The sequence below is a fragment of the Triticum aestivum genome, chromosome 7A, assembly GCF_018294505.1.
Source record: "Triticum aestivum cultivar Chinese Spring chromosome 7A, IWGSC CS RefSeq v2.1, whole genome shotgun sequence".
Classification (NCBI taxonomy): Eukaryota; Viridiplantae; Streptophyta; class Magnoliopsida; order Poales; family Poaceae; genus Triticum; species Triticum aestivum.
This window is the reverse complement of record NC_057812.1, coordinates 733736965-733752172: the sequence shown is the minus strand read 5'-3', so window position 1 is coordinate 733752172 and position 15208 is coordinate 733736965.

Sequence of the window (15208 nt, the reverse complement as noted above, 5' to 3'; positions counted from 1 at the left end):
GTAAGAACTCCTCTATTCTTTCTTCTCCTCTTTTTTTCTTCTTCTTCCTCTTTTTTTTATCGGGAACGAGGGTCGTCGAGGGTCACCGAGCGGTAGAGGAAACCCTAAATAGCAAGTATCGTGGGTGTGAGATACATGTGGCCGTCGGTGTCGGACACTACATCCACGTCCCACAAGTGGCGTGGGCGTCGAAGCCCGCGCCACTTGTGGGACGTGGATGTAGTGTCCGACACCGACGGCCACATGTATCTCACACCGACGATACTTTCTATTTAGGGTTTCCTCTTCTTCTCTTTTTTTTCTTCTTCCTCTTTATTTTATCAGGAATGAGGGTCGTCGAGGGTCAGGGTCGCCGAACGGTAGAGAAAACCCTAAATAGCAAGTATCGTGGGTGTGAGATACATGTGGCCATCGGTGTCGGACACTACATCCACGTCCCACAAATGACGTGGGCGTCGAAGCCCGCGCCACTTGTGGGACGTGGATGTAGTGTCCAACACCGACGGTACATGTATCTCACACCGATGATACTTTCTATTTAGGGTTTCTCCTGTACCGCTCGGCGACCCTCGACGACCCTCGTTCCCGATAAAATAAAGAGGAAAAAAAAGAGAAACGAGGGTCATCGAGGGTCAGGGTCGCCGAACGGTAGAGGAAACCCTAAATAGCAAGTATCGTGGGTGTGAGATACATGTGGCCGTCGGTGTCGGACACTACATCCACGTCCCACAAGTGACGTGGGCGTCGAAGCCCGCGCCACTTGTGGGACGTGGATGTAGTGTCCGACACCGACGGTACATGTATCTCACACCGATGATACTTCCTATTTAGGGTTTCCTCTACCGCTCGGCGACCCTCGACGACCCTCGTTCCCGATAAAATAAAGAGGCAGAAGAAAAAAAAAGAGGAGAAGAACGAATAGAGGAGAAGAACTCCTCTATTCTTTCTTCTCCTCTTTTTTTTCTTCTTGCTCTTCTTTTTTTATCCTCTTCTTCCTCTCATGTTCGACGACCCTCGACCCCTCGGCGACCCTAGACCCCCTCTCAACCCCCTCATGTCGAAGTTATCGGGTAGGGGGTATATCGACAACGACATACCTGATACATACATACATATCACATGCATCCATACATATATGAACAAAATTAATATCTACTAATTAACAACCTAAATAAAAAAACTAATACATATAGGAAGAAGAAAAAAAAGAAGAGAAGAAAGAATAGAGGAGAAGACTTCCTCTTCTTCCTCTCCTCTTCTTCTCCCTCTTCTTCTTATTTATTTCTCGTCGTCTTCCTCTCCCCTCTTCTTCTCCTTTCTTCCTCTTCTTATTTCCTTTTTCCTCTCATTATTTTTCTTCTTCTTCCTTCTTAAAAATACATGAAGTAGTATTGCTTGTTTTTTTTAAATAATGTTCAAATAGAAATTTTAGAAAAAAAGTAAAGGTTTTGCCTAATTCATTGTTCATATGAATATGCAAACATTTGCATATTTACAATAATCAATATCACCAAAAAAACTATGAACAGAAAAAAATACTATTTTTTCTGTTAATCTATCTTTTGCATACATATACACACATACATATACTATACATATACATATAATCAGGAAAAAACATATATGAATTTGCAAAAAAATTAAAAACAGGGGGGAAGAGGGGGGTGGTGCCGGCCCTGACCAAAGCGAGAGGCGACGGCGGCGCGGGACGGCGACGGCGAGGCAGAGGCGGGGCAGCGATGGCGTCGGGGTGGCGACGCGGGGCGGCAACGGCGTAGGGGCGCGACGCGGGGCGTCGAAGGCGTCGGCGTCGGGACGGCGTGGGAAGGTGACTGCGACGGCGTGGGGTGGCGCGCGGCGACGGAGTCGGGGCAGCGCGGGGTGGCGACGATGTTTGGGCGGCGCAGGACGGCGTCGGAGGCAGGGGCGACGACGGCAACGGCGAGGCGCGGAGGGGCAGCCTGGCGGCGTCGGGCGGGGAAGACGAACTGAATGGAAATTATCACAAGTGCTAATTATATAGCAAAGGCATTGGTCACGGTTCGTGGCACAAACCGTGACCAATGCCCCCCTTTAGTCCCGGGTGGTGCCACCAACCGGGACCAAAGGCCTATTTTCAGCAGCCCAAAGGGCGGGAAGCGGCCGTGACCAATCCCCCCCTTTAGTCCCGGTTGGTGCCACCAACCGGGACCAAAGGCCTTGTGTGGCTGCTGCGTCGAAAGTTTGGTCCCACCTCGCTAGTTGAGAGGGGTGCGCAGTGGTTTATAAGCCCCACTGCGGCACCCATCTCGAGCTTCTCTCCATTGCAGGCTTACGGGCCTAATTGTCACTGCTATGCCTGTGGGCCTACTGGGCCTCATGCGGGCCTGAATCCTGGCCCTTGGAAGGGTTTCTAGTCGTATTCAGGCAGTGGGGGCCCAGTAGGTGGCATTTTTTTGTTTTTTTGTTGCTTTATTTTATTTTCTTTTGTTTTTTGCTTTATTTTTTTATTCTTTTTTGTTTTAGTTTTAGAAAAATTATAAACTTTCTGTTAGTGCCATTAGTTTTCAAATTTGAAAACACTTTTTTTTGTTTTTTGTTTTTTTGTTTTCTTTGTTGCTTTATTTATTTTATTTTGTTTCTAATTACAACAAAATACTTATTGTTGCTATTTTTTCCAGTTTTTTGTTTTGTTTTTTGCATTATTTATTTTCTTTTGTTTTTCTTTAATTTTTAATTCTGTTTGCTTTTAGGTTAGCAAAATTATAAACTTTCTGTTAGTGCCATTAGTTTTAGAAAAATTATAAACTTTTTGTTAGTGCATTTAGTTTACAAATTTGAATAGTTAAAATTTGAATTCTTTGAAATTTGTGTGAATCACTAGTTTGTGATTAACTTACTAAAAAAATGAGAATAGATGCGCTTATAGAGAAAATTCAACCTAAATTCTTACTAAATTTCTATGAATTTCAGAGAAATTCACTATGAATTTAGGTTAAACTTTTATCTATTAGGGCATCTATTTTCACTTTGAGAGGATCTCAACAAGACAAAGAGGGAAGGTCTTATAAACCGGTGTGAGCCCCCTTCGGTTGGCGAGGTGGGACTAAACTCTGCCCGCAACGAGGACCAACCCTTTAGTCCCGGTTTGTGGCACAAACCGGGACTAATGGTCATGGGCCAGCGGCGAGGAGCAAAATTATAAACTTTCTGTTAGTGCCATTAGTTTTAGAAAAATTATAAACTTTCTGTTAGTGCCATTAGTTTTCAAATTTGAATAGTTAAAATTTGAATTCTTTGATATTTGTTTGAATCACAAGTTTGTGATTAACTTTACTTTTTCCAAAAAAAATTTGTTTTTTGCATTATTTATTTTCTTTTTTTTTGCATTTTTAATTCTTTTTTGCTTTTAGGTCAGCAAAATTATAAACTTTCTGTTAGTGCCATCAGTTTTAGAAAAAAATATAAACTTTCTGTTAGTGCCATTAGTTTTCTAATTTGAATAGTTAAAATTTGAATAATGGTATTACGAGGGCCAAACCATAAGACATGAAAGCATTTCAAATTAACTCTGAAAAAGTTGAAAGTTGGCATGGTATCATAATTTCACCCACATAGCATGTGCATGTACAAAATGGACAATGGTAGCATGTTCGTGTGTTACAAAGTTGGCATGGTATCATCATAATAGTTGCGGGAGAAAGTCTTCACTTTTTCTTCGCTTGTGTCATTTGCTTATTGTGCCGTAACCATGGATAATCTTCATTGTTTATCAGGATGCTTGGGTCAGCCTTGACATTGAAGGGAGGAATTTCATGGAACTTTTCATAATCTTCAAACATGTCTGTCTTGCCGTCCACTCCCAGGATGTCCCTTTTTCCTGAAAGAACTATGTGGCGCTTTGGCTCATCGTATGATGTATTCGCTTCCTTATCTTTTCTTTTTCTCGGTTTGGTAGACATGTCCTTCACATAGATAACCTGTGCCACATCATTGGCTAGGACGAACGGTTCGTCAGTGTACCCAAGATTTTTTAGATCCACTATTGTCATTCCGTACTGTGGGTCTACCTGTACCCCGCCGCCTGACAGATTGACCCATTTGCACTTAAACAAAGGGACCTTAAAATCAGGTCCGTAGTCAAGTTCCCATATGTCCACTATGTAACCATAATATGTGTCCTTTCTGCTCTCGGTTGCTGCATCAAAGCGGACACCGCTGTTTTGGTTGGTGCTCTTTTGATCTTGGGCGATCGTGTAAAATGTATTCCCATTTATCTCGTATCCTTTGTAAGTCAATACAGTCAAAGATGGTCCCCTGGACAACAAGTACAACTCATCACAAACAGTGTTGTCACCTCTGAGACGTGTTTCCAACCAACTGCTGAAAGTCCTGATGTGTTCACATGTAATCCAGTCATTGCACTGCTCTGGGTGTTTGGAGCGCACACTGTTCTTGTGTTCATCGACATACGGGGTCACCAAGGTAGAGTTCTGTAGAACTATGTAGTGTGCTTGAGACCAAGAATATCCGTCCCTGCATATTATTGAGTCTCTTCCAAGAGTGCCTTTTCCAGTCAGTCTCCCCTCATACCGCAATTTAGGGAGACCTATCTTCTTAAGGCCAGGAATGAAGTCAACACAAAACCCGATAACATCCTCTGTTTGATGGCCCATGGAGATGCTTCCTTCTGGCCTAGCGCGGTTATGGACATATTTCTTTAGGACTCCCAGGAACCTCTCAAAGGGGAACATATTGTGTAGAAATACGGGCCCAGGATGACAATCTCGTCGACTAGATGAACTAGGACGTGCGTCATGATATTGAAGAAGGATGGTGGGAACACCAGCTCGAAACTGACAAGACATTGCGCCACATCACTCCTTAGCCTTGGTACAATTTCTGTATCGATCACCTTCTGAGAGATTGCATTGAGGAATGCACATAGCTTCACAATGGCTAATCGGACGTTTTCCGGTAGAAGCCCCCTCAATGCAACCGGAAGCAGTTGCGTCATAATCACATGGCAGTCATGAGACTTTAGGTTCTGAAACTTTTTCTCTGGCATATTTATTATTCCCTTTATATTCGACGAGAAGCCAGTCGTGACCTTCATACTGAGCAGGCATTCAAAGAAGATTTCTTTCTCTTCTTTCATAAGAGCGTAGCTGGTAGGACCTCTATACTGCTTCGAAGGCATGCCGTATTTTTCGTACAAACGTTGCAGGTCCTCCCGTGCCTTAGGTGTATATTTTGTCTTCCCATACACGCCCAAGAAGCCTAGCAGGGTCACGCAAAGGTTCTTCGTCACGTGCATCACGTCGATTGAAGAGCGGACCTCTAGGTCTTTCCAGTAGGGTAGGTCCCAAAATATAGATTTCTTCTTCCACATGGGTGCGTGTCCCTCCGCGTCATTCGGAACAGCTAATCCACCGGGACCCTTTCCAAAGATTACATAGTGTAAATCATTGACCATAGCAAGTACGTGATCACCGGTACGCATGGCGGGCTTCTTCCGGTGATCTGCCTCGCCTTTGAAATGCTTGCCTTTCTTTCGACATTGATGGTTGGTCGGAAGAAATCGACGATGGACCAGGTACACATTCTTCCTGCATTTGTCCAGATATATACTTTCAGTGTCATCTAAACAGTGCGTGCATGCGTGGTATCCTTTGTTTGTCTGTCCTGAAAGGTTACTGAGAGCGGGCCAATCGTTGATGGTCACGAACAGCAATGCCTTAAGGTTAAATTCCTCCTGTCTGTGCTCATCCCACGTACGTACACCATTTCCATTCCACGGATGTAAAAGTTCTTCAACTATTGGCCTTAGGTACACATCAATTTCATTGCCGGGTTGCTTAGGGCCATGGATGAGAACTGGCATCATAATGAACTTCTGCTTCATGCACATCCAAGGAGGAAGGTTATACATACATAGAGTCACGAGCCAGGTGCTGTGATTGCTGCTCTGCTCCCTGAAAGGATTAATGCCATCCGCGCTTAAAGCAAACCATACATTCCTTGTGTCCTTTGCAAACTCATCCCAGTACTTTCTCTCGATTTTTCTCCACTGCGACCCGTCAGCGGGTGCTCTCAACTTCCCATCTTTCTTTCTGTTCTCACTATGCCATCGCATCAACTTGGCATGCTCTTCGTTTCTGAACAGATGTTTCAACCGTGGTATTATAGGAGCATACCACATCACCTTCGCAGGAATCCTCTTCCTGGGGGGCTCGCCATCAACATCACCAGGGTCATCTCGTCTGATCTTATACCGCAATGCACCGCATACCGGGAATGCGTTCAGATCCTTGTATGCACCGCGGTAGAGGATGCAATCATTAGGGCATGCATGTATCTTCTCCACCTCCAATCCTAGAGGGCATACGACCTTCTTTGCTGCGTATGTACTGTCGGGCAATTCGTTATCCTTTGGAAGCTTCTTATTCAATATTTTCAGTAGCTTCTCAAATCCTTTGTCAGCCACAGCATTCTCTGCCTTCCACTGCAGCAATTTCAGTACGGTACCGAGCTTTGTGTTGCCATCTTCGCAATTGGGGTATAACCCTTTTTTGTGATCCTCTAACATGCGATCGAACTTCATCTTCTCCTTTCGACTTTCGCATTGCGTCCTTGCATCGACAATGACCCGGCGGAGATCATCATCATCGGGAACATCGTCTGGTTCCTCTTGATCTTCAGCAGCTTCACCCGTTGCAGCATCATTGGGCACATCGTCTGGTTCCTCTTGATCTTCACGAGCTCCCCCCATTGCAGCATCACCGTATTCAAGGGGCACATAGTTGTCATCGTACTCTTCTTCTTCGCCGTCTTCCATCATAACCCCTATTTCTCCATGCCTCGTCCAAACATTATAGTGTGGCATGAAACCCTTGTAAAGCAGGTGGGAGTGAAGGATTTTCCGGTTAGAGTAAGACCTCGTATTCCCACATTCAGTGCATGGACAACACATAAAACCATTCTGCTTGTTTGCCTCAGCCGCATCGAGAAACTCATGCACGCCCTTAATGCACTCGCAGGTGTGTCTGTCACCGTACATCCATTGCCGGTTCATCTGCGTGCCTTATATATAATTAAGTGTCCAAATTAATAGAAGTTCATCATCACATTAAAACCAAAGTGCATACATAGTTCTCATCTAACAACATATAGCTCTCCAGAGCATCTAATTAATTAAATCATACATTGAAACTATGTAAAATATTTCAATGCGAAAACAAATGCGATCATAATCGCAACCAAGGTAACAATTGATCCAACGGCATAATGATACCAAGCCTCGGTATGAATGGCATATTTTCTAATCTTTCTAATCTTCAAGCGCATTGCATCCATCTTGATCTTGTGATCATCGACGACATCCGCAACATGCAACTCCAATATCATCTTCTCATCCTCAATTTTTTTTTCCTTCAACAAATTGTTTTCTTCTTCAACTAAATTTAACCTCTCGACAATAGGGTCGGTTGGCATTTCCGATTCACATACATCCTACATAAATAAAATCTATGTCACGTTGGTCGGCATAATTTTCATAAACAATAAATGAACCAATAGTTATAAAGATAATATATATACCACATCCGAATCATAGACAGGACGAGGGGCGACGGGGGCGGATACCAAAACCATCGCACTATATAAGATGCAATAATAAAAGTAAGAAAATAATACAAGTATCTATGTAAACACACAAGTAAGAATATTTTTCCTTTCAGAAAGAAGATAAGAACAAGAGGCTCACCACGGTGGTGCCGGTGATGAGCTCGGCGCGGGTGATCGACGGCGGTGAAGACGGGGACGGGGCGTGACGGACCGCTAAAACTAGACAAATATTATGGAAAATGGAGTTTGGAGGTCGAGCTTGGAGAGGAGAAAGCTTAAGTAGTGTGGCTCGGGCATTCCATCGAACACCTTGTGCGCATAGGAGGAGCACCACCAAGCCCTCTCCCCCTCGGCCAGAGAAAAACAGAGCACTTGGGTGCTCTGCTCGCGAGCGAGGGGTATATATAGGCACCTCATTGGTCCCGGTTGGTGACATGAGCCGGGACTAAAGGGGAGCCTTTTGGTCCCGGTTCAAGCCACCAACCGGGACCAATGGTGGTGGGCCAGGAGCGAGGCCCATTGGTCCCGGTTCATCCCACCAACCGGGACCAAAAGGTCCAGATGAACCGGGACCAATGGCCCACGTGGCCCGGCCGGCCCCCTGGGCTCATGAACCGGGACCAATGCCCACATTGGTCCCGGTTCTGGACTGAACCGGGACTAATGGGCTGACCCGGCCTGGACCAAAGCCCTGTTTTCTACTAGTGCTACTTCAACAAGATGAAGGTGCTGGCGGACACGCTCACCTCTATTGGTCGGCCGCTTAGCGACGAGGAGTTTGCCGGCTTCGTCATCAAAGGCCTCGACGCCGACTACGACAATCTTGCTGAGGCCGTTCACAATGCCAAGCCTGCGATGCCTCCTCACGAGCTCTACTCATGCCTCCTCTTCACCGAGCAATGCGTCGAGGCTCGTCGCTCCTCCACCACCATCACCGCTCAGCCGGCGCCCCCTACCCCGTCACCCGGCAAGGCAGCCCCGCCACCTGCATCGACCTTGGGTGGGGGGCCTAACACTAGGGTGGTGTGCCAGCTATGTGGTCGTGAACGCCATGTCGCCTCCAAGTGTCACCGCCACTTTCAGAGGAGCTTCCTTGGCATCGGCAATGACGGCAAGGGCAACGAGCGCCAGTTTGCCATGGCAGACTTTGGTCCTCCCGCCGCCGCCCCTGCTGCCCACATCGCTGCCGCCCTGTCTGCCCACATCGCCGCCAAGGGCAAGGACCCGCGCGTCGAGCAGGGATACACACCATCCTACCCTGTTGGTCCATCCTGGTACATGGACAACGGCGCCATGGATCACATGGCGAACGAGCTCAACAAACTCTCCAGCTACCAGCCCTACTACGGGAAAGATCAGGTTCACACCGCCAATGGTGTAGGTATGCCATCTCTTATATTGGTCAAGCATCTCTTTTAACTAGTCATCCCTCTAGGCAGGTCCATCTTCGTAATGTTTTACGGGTACCCTCGGTGACTCGTAATCTTCTATCTGTCCCTAAGCTCACCCTTGACTATCATGTCCTATGTGAATTTCACCCTTTTAATCTTTTTGTTAAGGATCGAGCAACCCGAGACGTTCTGCTTAGTGGCCGGTTGAGCCAAGGCTTGTACCGTTTGGAGGACCCATCCGCCCCATGCGTCTTCAGCGGTGTTCGTGTGTCGCCTTCCCAGTGGCACTCTCGCTTTGGTCACCCCGCCACACCCATCGTTTGCCACATAATCCACCATCATGAGCTGCCATTAGTGTCTAGCAATAAAGAGATGTCCGTGTGTGATGCCTGTCAGCAAGGCAAGAGTCATCAGCTACCTTTTGTTTCATCTACTAGAGAAGTAAAGAACCCTCTTGAAATTGTGTTTTCTGATGTGTGGGGTCCGGCACAAACATCTGTTAGTGGTCACAACTATTATGTCAGTTTTGTTGATGCATACAGTCGCTTCACTTGGCTTTATCTTCTTAAGCGCAACTATGATGTGTTTGATATATTCATACAGTTTCAATTTCATGTTGAACGTCTACTCAAGCATAAAATTATCCATGTTCAGTCAGATTGGGGGGCGAATATTGCAACCTCAACACTTTCTTTAATAAGCTTGGGATCTCTCGTCGTTTATCATGCCCGCATACACATCAGCAGAATGGCGCTGTTGAGCACAAACATCGCCATATAGTTGAGACCGGCCTCACACTTCTTGCTCATGCTTCTGTACCCTTTCGTTTTTGGAGTGATGCTTTTGCTACCATGTGTTTTCTTATTAACAGATTACCTACACGTGTTCTTAATATGAAAACTCCTATTGAGCTTCTCTTAGGTGAAACTCCTAACTATACCTTTTTTAAGGTGTTCGGGTGTGCCTGCTGGCCTCATCTTCGTCCTTATAATGATCGCAAACTTGAGTTTCGCTCCAAAAAGTGTGTGTTCTTAGGGTATAGTTCTCTCCATAAAGGCTACAAGTGTCTCCATGTCCCAACCAATCGAGTCTACATATCTCGGGATGTCTTTTTTGATGAGACCGTCTTCCCCTTTTCTGCCATGCCTCAGTCATCCACCACAGCACCATCTATGCATTCATCTCTTCTTATGCCTGGTCAATTTGAAGATGTTGCATATTCGCCTGTGTTGTTACCTAATCATGGTGCAGGAACTGGACGTGGAGCTCGCCTGAAACTCCTCCCTGACGGACCCGCTATGACGCCTGTGGTGCATGTCGATCGTCCGGTGCATGCACCGTCTCCCACCCTCGACCCCACACCGTGAGCCCCGTCTCCAACCGCGCCTGGGCCGGATCCCATGCTGGCTACTGCGACCGGGCCAGAGCGTGCGACGGCCTCCTCTGAGCAGTCTCCGTCGCCGCCTCCTCGCCCGGACTCCCCTCCATCATCGCCCTCGCCATCCGCGCGGGCGACCCTGGTGCCTACTACGCCCGGGTCTGCTGCGGCTCACACGCCACTGGGGCCTACGTCGCCTGGCCTGCTGTCGCCTGTTCCACCGTCGCCCGGCCCGCTGTCACCCGGTCCTTCTTCGCCGGCCTCACTTGCTCCGGACATCCCGCCGGCCTCTGTGTTTGCTCCTTCACGGTGTCCACACACTCGCAGCCGCAGTGGCATTGTTCGTCCCAAGGAGCGCATCGATGGCTCGGTCACCTATCTTGCTGCTTGCCTGGCTCATGTTGTGGATGATCCAACCGCCGAACCACGCAGTTATCAAGCCGCTATGAGTATTCCGCACTGGAGGGCTGCTATGGAACAAGAATATCATGCTCTTATGAAGAATAAGACATGGACACTTGTTCCCCCTCCGTCTCGCGTCAACATCATTGATTCGAAGTGGGTGTTCAAGGTGAAGAAACATGCAGATGGTTCCATTGAGCGCTACAAAGTGCACCTCGTGGCTAAGGGCTTTAAACAGCGTCAGGGTCTGGACTATGAGGATACATTCAGCCCAGTTGTCAAGCCTACCACTATTCGACTTCTTCTGTCTCTGGTAGTTTCTCGCGGATGGTCTCTCCGCCAGCTTGATGTGCAGAACGCTTTTCTTCATGGATTGCTTGAAGAAGAGGTTTACATGCGGCGGCCACCTGGATTTGTTGATCACACTCAGCCTCATCATCTCTGTCATCTGACGAATGCCATATATGGACTGAAGCAGGCTCCCTGTGCCTGGCATGCTCACCTGGCTTCAGCTCTACACACTCATGGGTTCATTCCTTCGACGGCTGATACTTCACTGTTCTTGTTTCAGCGGCTGAGTGTGACCATGTGGATGATATTGTCCTGGTGAGCTCATCTCCGACGGCTGCTGATGCTCTTGTGACTGCACTTGGTCGTGATTTTGCAGTTAAGGATTTGGGACAACTTCATTTCTTCCTGGGTATTGAGGTCGCTCATCAGTCTTGTGGCAGTTTGGCTCTCACCCAGAAGAAGTACTCTCTTGATCTCTTGCGCCGTGCTGGTATGCTCAAGTGCAAGCCATCGCCTACGCCCATGTCCTCCACTGACACCCTTTCTGCTGCTGATGGTGCTCTTCTCTCTCCTGAGGATGCTACTGAGTATAGGAGTATTGTTGGTGGCCTGCAGTATCTGACGATCACGCGTCCTGATCTCTCCTTTGCGGTTAACAGGGTGTGCCAGTATCTTCATGCTCCTACTGATGTACACTGGTCTGCTGTGAAGCGCATACTGCGTTATGTGTGTCTCACTGTCTCCTTTGGTCTTCAACTGCGCCCCAGTTCCTCCGGAGTTCTTTCTGCATTCTCTGATGCTGATTGGGCTGGGTGTCCAGATGACAGGCGATCCAAAGGGGGGGGGGGGCATGCTGTGTTCTTGGGTCCTAATCTGATCACCTGGAGTGCACGCAAGCAAGCCATTGTTTCCCGCAGCAGCACAGAAGCTGAGTACAAGTCGGTTGCCAATGCGACTGCCGAACTTATATGGATTGAGTCCCTACTTCGAGAGCTAGGAGTTGCTCAGCCACATTCTTCGGTCCTTTGGTGTGACAACATCGGTGCTACGTTTCTGTCATCAAACCCAGTGTTCCATGCACGGACTAAACACATTGAGATTGACTATCATTTTGTGAGGGAACGAGTTGCGCAGAAGCTACAACAAGTCAGGTTTACCTCTTCAAAAGATCAACTTGCAGACATCTTCACCAAGCCTCTACCTTCTCCCATGTTTGAGGTCTGTAGGCACAATCTCAACCTCCTAGATACTTCAGGAGTGAGTTGAGATTGAGGGAGGGTGTTAGACTTCGTATTGTAGCCCTACTGTGTAAATCATACCTTATTGGTATTGGACTTGTATATCATTATTATATATATGTGATAGGCCACCCCTTTGAGGGTTGAGCCAGTTCCCCCAAAACCTACGTTTTACATAGAAAGTCACGGTAGTTATTTGGTCTGAGGAAAACTACTTGCCAGCAGTGCAAACTGCAAAAGGCGGTTGATATGCTGGAGCTCGCATTGGACACCTATCCCAACTGTCCGACATTTCGTTGGAATCAGAACCATAACTCTTTCTCTCACACAGCCAGGCCATGTGTAAGCTTTGACAGAATTAACTAGCTTAATTATATCTGTCCCAGCAATACAAATTAATGCTCATTCCTTATTTTCTCAAAGCTTTACCCAAGGAACAGAAAGAAGCAAGAGGAGGAGGAAGAGGATGTGAAAGAAGAATAATATGCACAGGTACGAAGCCTAGAGGATGCGTTTTAGACGAAAATTCCTTCAATTCCTTTCCACTCGCTTTTACTGTGCCTTTTTCCGTCATTTATTGTCAATGGCAGAAGCCAGTCACCAGGAGATGAACGTACCCATGTCAGAGTTGAAAGTGATGGAGTTAGATGAAGCCTCATAGAGGTCGAGTTAGATGAAGGCCGTGTTCAGCTTACCTTGGGTACGTGTGGGATGTGAAACTCCGTTTATGTGTTTCGTTTTGTCCAAGCTGGCTATGCAGCTACCTTTACCATGTTGTTTTCTTCATGTTACAGTGGCAGAAGTTGAAGCTGAATCTGGCGGGGTTGTCATATGATCAGTTTACCTTCTCCTAGTTGGCTTTAGCTAATAGATCTGATGGTTCACTTCAACGGTGAGATGCAAACTACAGATCATGGCTAGACGCAGTGGTGGTGGTGGTACATCGCATGTAGCTGTTAGGATCGTGGAAAAAGCGGTGGTGACAACATATGGATAACATCGATGGTGGTGCTACTCGAGCACACGGTCTCGACCTCCGGGGTGAAAGCCTAAGTCTGACCTGAGGTGGTTATACCTGGCAATGAAGATGTTCTTACGTCGTTATTTTGTTCAAGGCATTGCTCTGATATGCTTAGACTAGTTCTTCAGAGTGAAAACCTAGATTCTGGCCATGGTGGTTGGATCCGATGAGTCAGCCTGGACGTAGCGAGCGGGCTTTTGGGCCCGCTCGTGGACCGACCAGGACCGGACCGATCGGTCCCGGCCCGCTAGGAAAACTGGCCGGTCCGAGCTGGCAATTTCGGCCCGAAAATCGACCGGTCCGGTCCGGTCTTAGCTCGGTCCGGCTCGGAGGACCGACGGCCCAGCCCAATTAGAGCTAATCAGGAAGCCCATCACGCATCACACATATAGATCGTGCGTGTGTGCCTGACCTAAACTCATCCAGCATCCCGTTCGTGCGTGTGTGCGCCGCCGCTTCCACCAGGACGCACTGCGCCGCCGCCGCTGCTCCTTCCACCAGCGGGCTGGACTAGCACCAGGCCGCGCCGCCGGCCGCCGTGCCTCTGCCTCTCCGTCTCTGTCCCTCGCGCCGCCGCGCATCACGTTCGTCTTCTCCGTCTCCGGCCACCGTGCTGCTGCGCCGAGTACCGCTCCGACAGCCTGGGCCTACATGGCAGTGACGGTATGCGTCAGGACCGTGAGGACCGACGGTCCGCACCGAGCTTTGCATCTGCCGGTCCAGTCCCTGAAATTGGGACCGCCGCACTGCTCGGTCCGGTCCGGACCGGACCGCCGGCGGCCGGTCCAAACGACGGCTCGGACCGGGACCGGACCGGCCCGGACCGTGTCCACCCTGACCGATGAGGCGACACTTGAGTGTCGTTTCCTTTCGTTGTTGAAGAATATCATGGTTCATTATAGAAGATATAGAAGATACTGCCATGCCAGCTGTTTCTTATTGGTAAGCTTGCTTTTCGTAGTTTGATTAGATGATTGGTGCGGATATGGTCATTTCTGTAGTTTGTGACCGTGGATATGATCGCTTCTAGTTTTTTTTACTCGCCTACACGTAGCTTTGCTTGTTTCTGACTTTGTTATTTGCTGACATATTTTGTATGTGTTGACGTTGGTTGTGTGCATCCTAGCTATGTCGAGGCCTGGACGCCTGGTGTGTGCTCACTGAGTTTGTATCCTTTTGATGTTTCATTTTAATCCAATAAAATCCACACTTTATCGAAAAATGTCATTCCTCTGCTTGAGACCTTCTCCTATTTTCTCACTGTTTTGGACACTCACTGCATGGTCGGAAATTATATATCCTCGTGCACAATCCAATAATGGACAGTTTATACAAGCGTGCTGCAGCTTAATATTATTATTTATATATCTGAAGTTCTGAACAGGCTAGCTAGGATGTCACGGTTAGCTGTCCAGTCTGAAGAAGCAGTGTAGCACTGAAGCTTTCTCTCAGGTTATTGCTTGCTAGAACTGAACTGTGTTAGAAGTTTGAATGCTATACGCCATGTAATCTCAACTATCTCTCCCTCTATCCCGTATCCTTATCTGTCTCTTTCTCTTGTAACGGGATGAATCCTAGCGATCGTTCTATCTTGTAATCTACCACAAGTCTTCTGTCCGCATCAATATATAGCAACGCGGCTCTCCCCTTGGAGAGTAGGAACGCTTCCATCAATCAATCTAATATGGTATACAGAGCCTAGCCTCTTCCCCTATCGTCTAGCGATCCCAAAAATCAGCGCCAGAAACCCAAACCCCCCGATCCCATCTAGCGACGCAGAAGCCCAAGCCCTATCGTCACCATGGCAGGATCCAGCGCTGTCGCCCTCAACCTGGACGCCCCTCCAACAGAAAAACTTACGAGAGGGAACTATCTTCTCCGC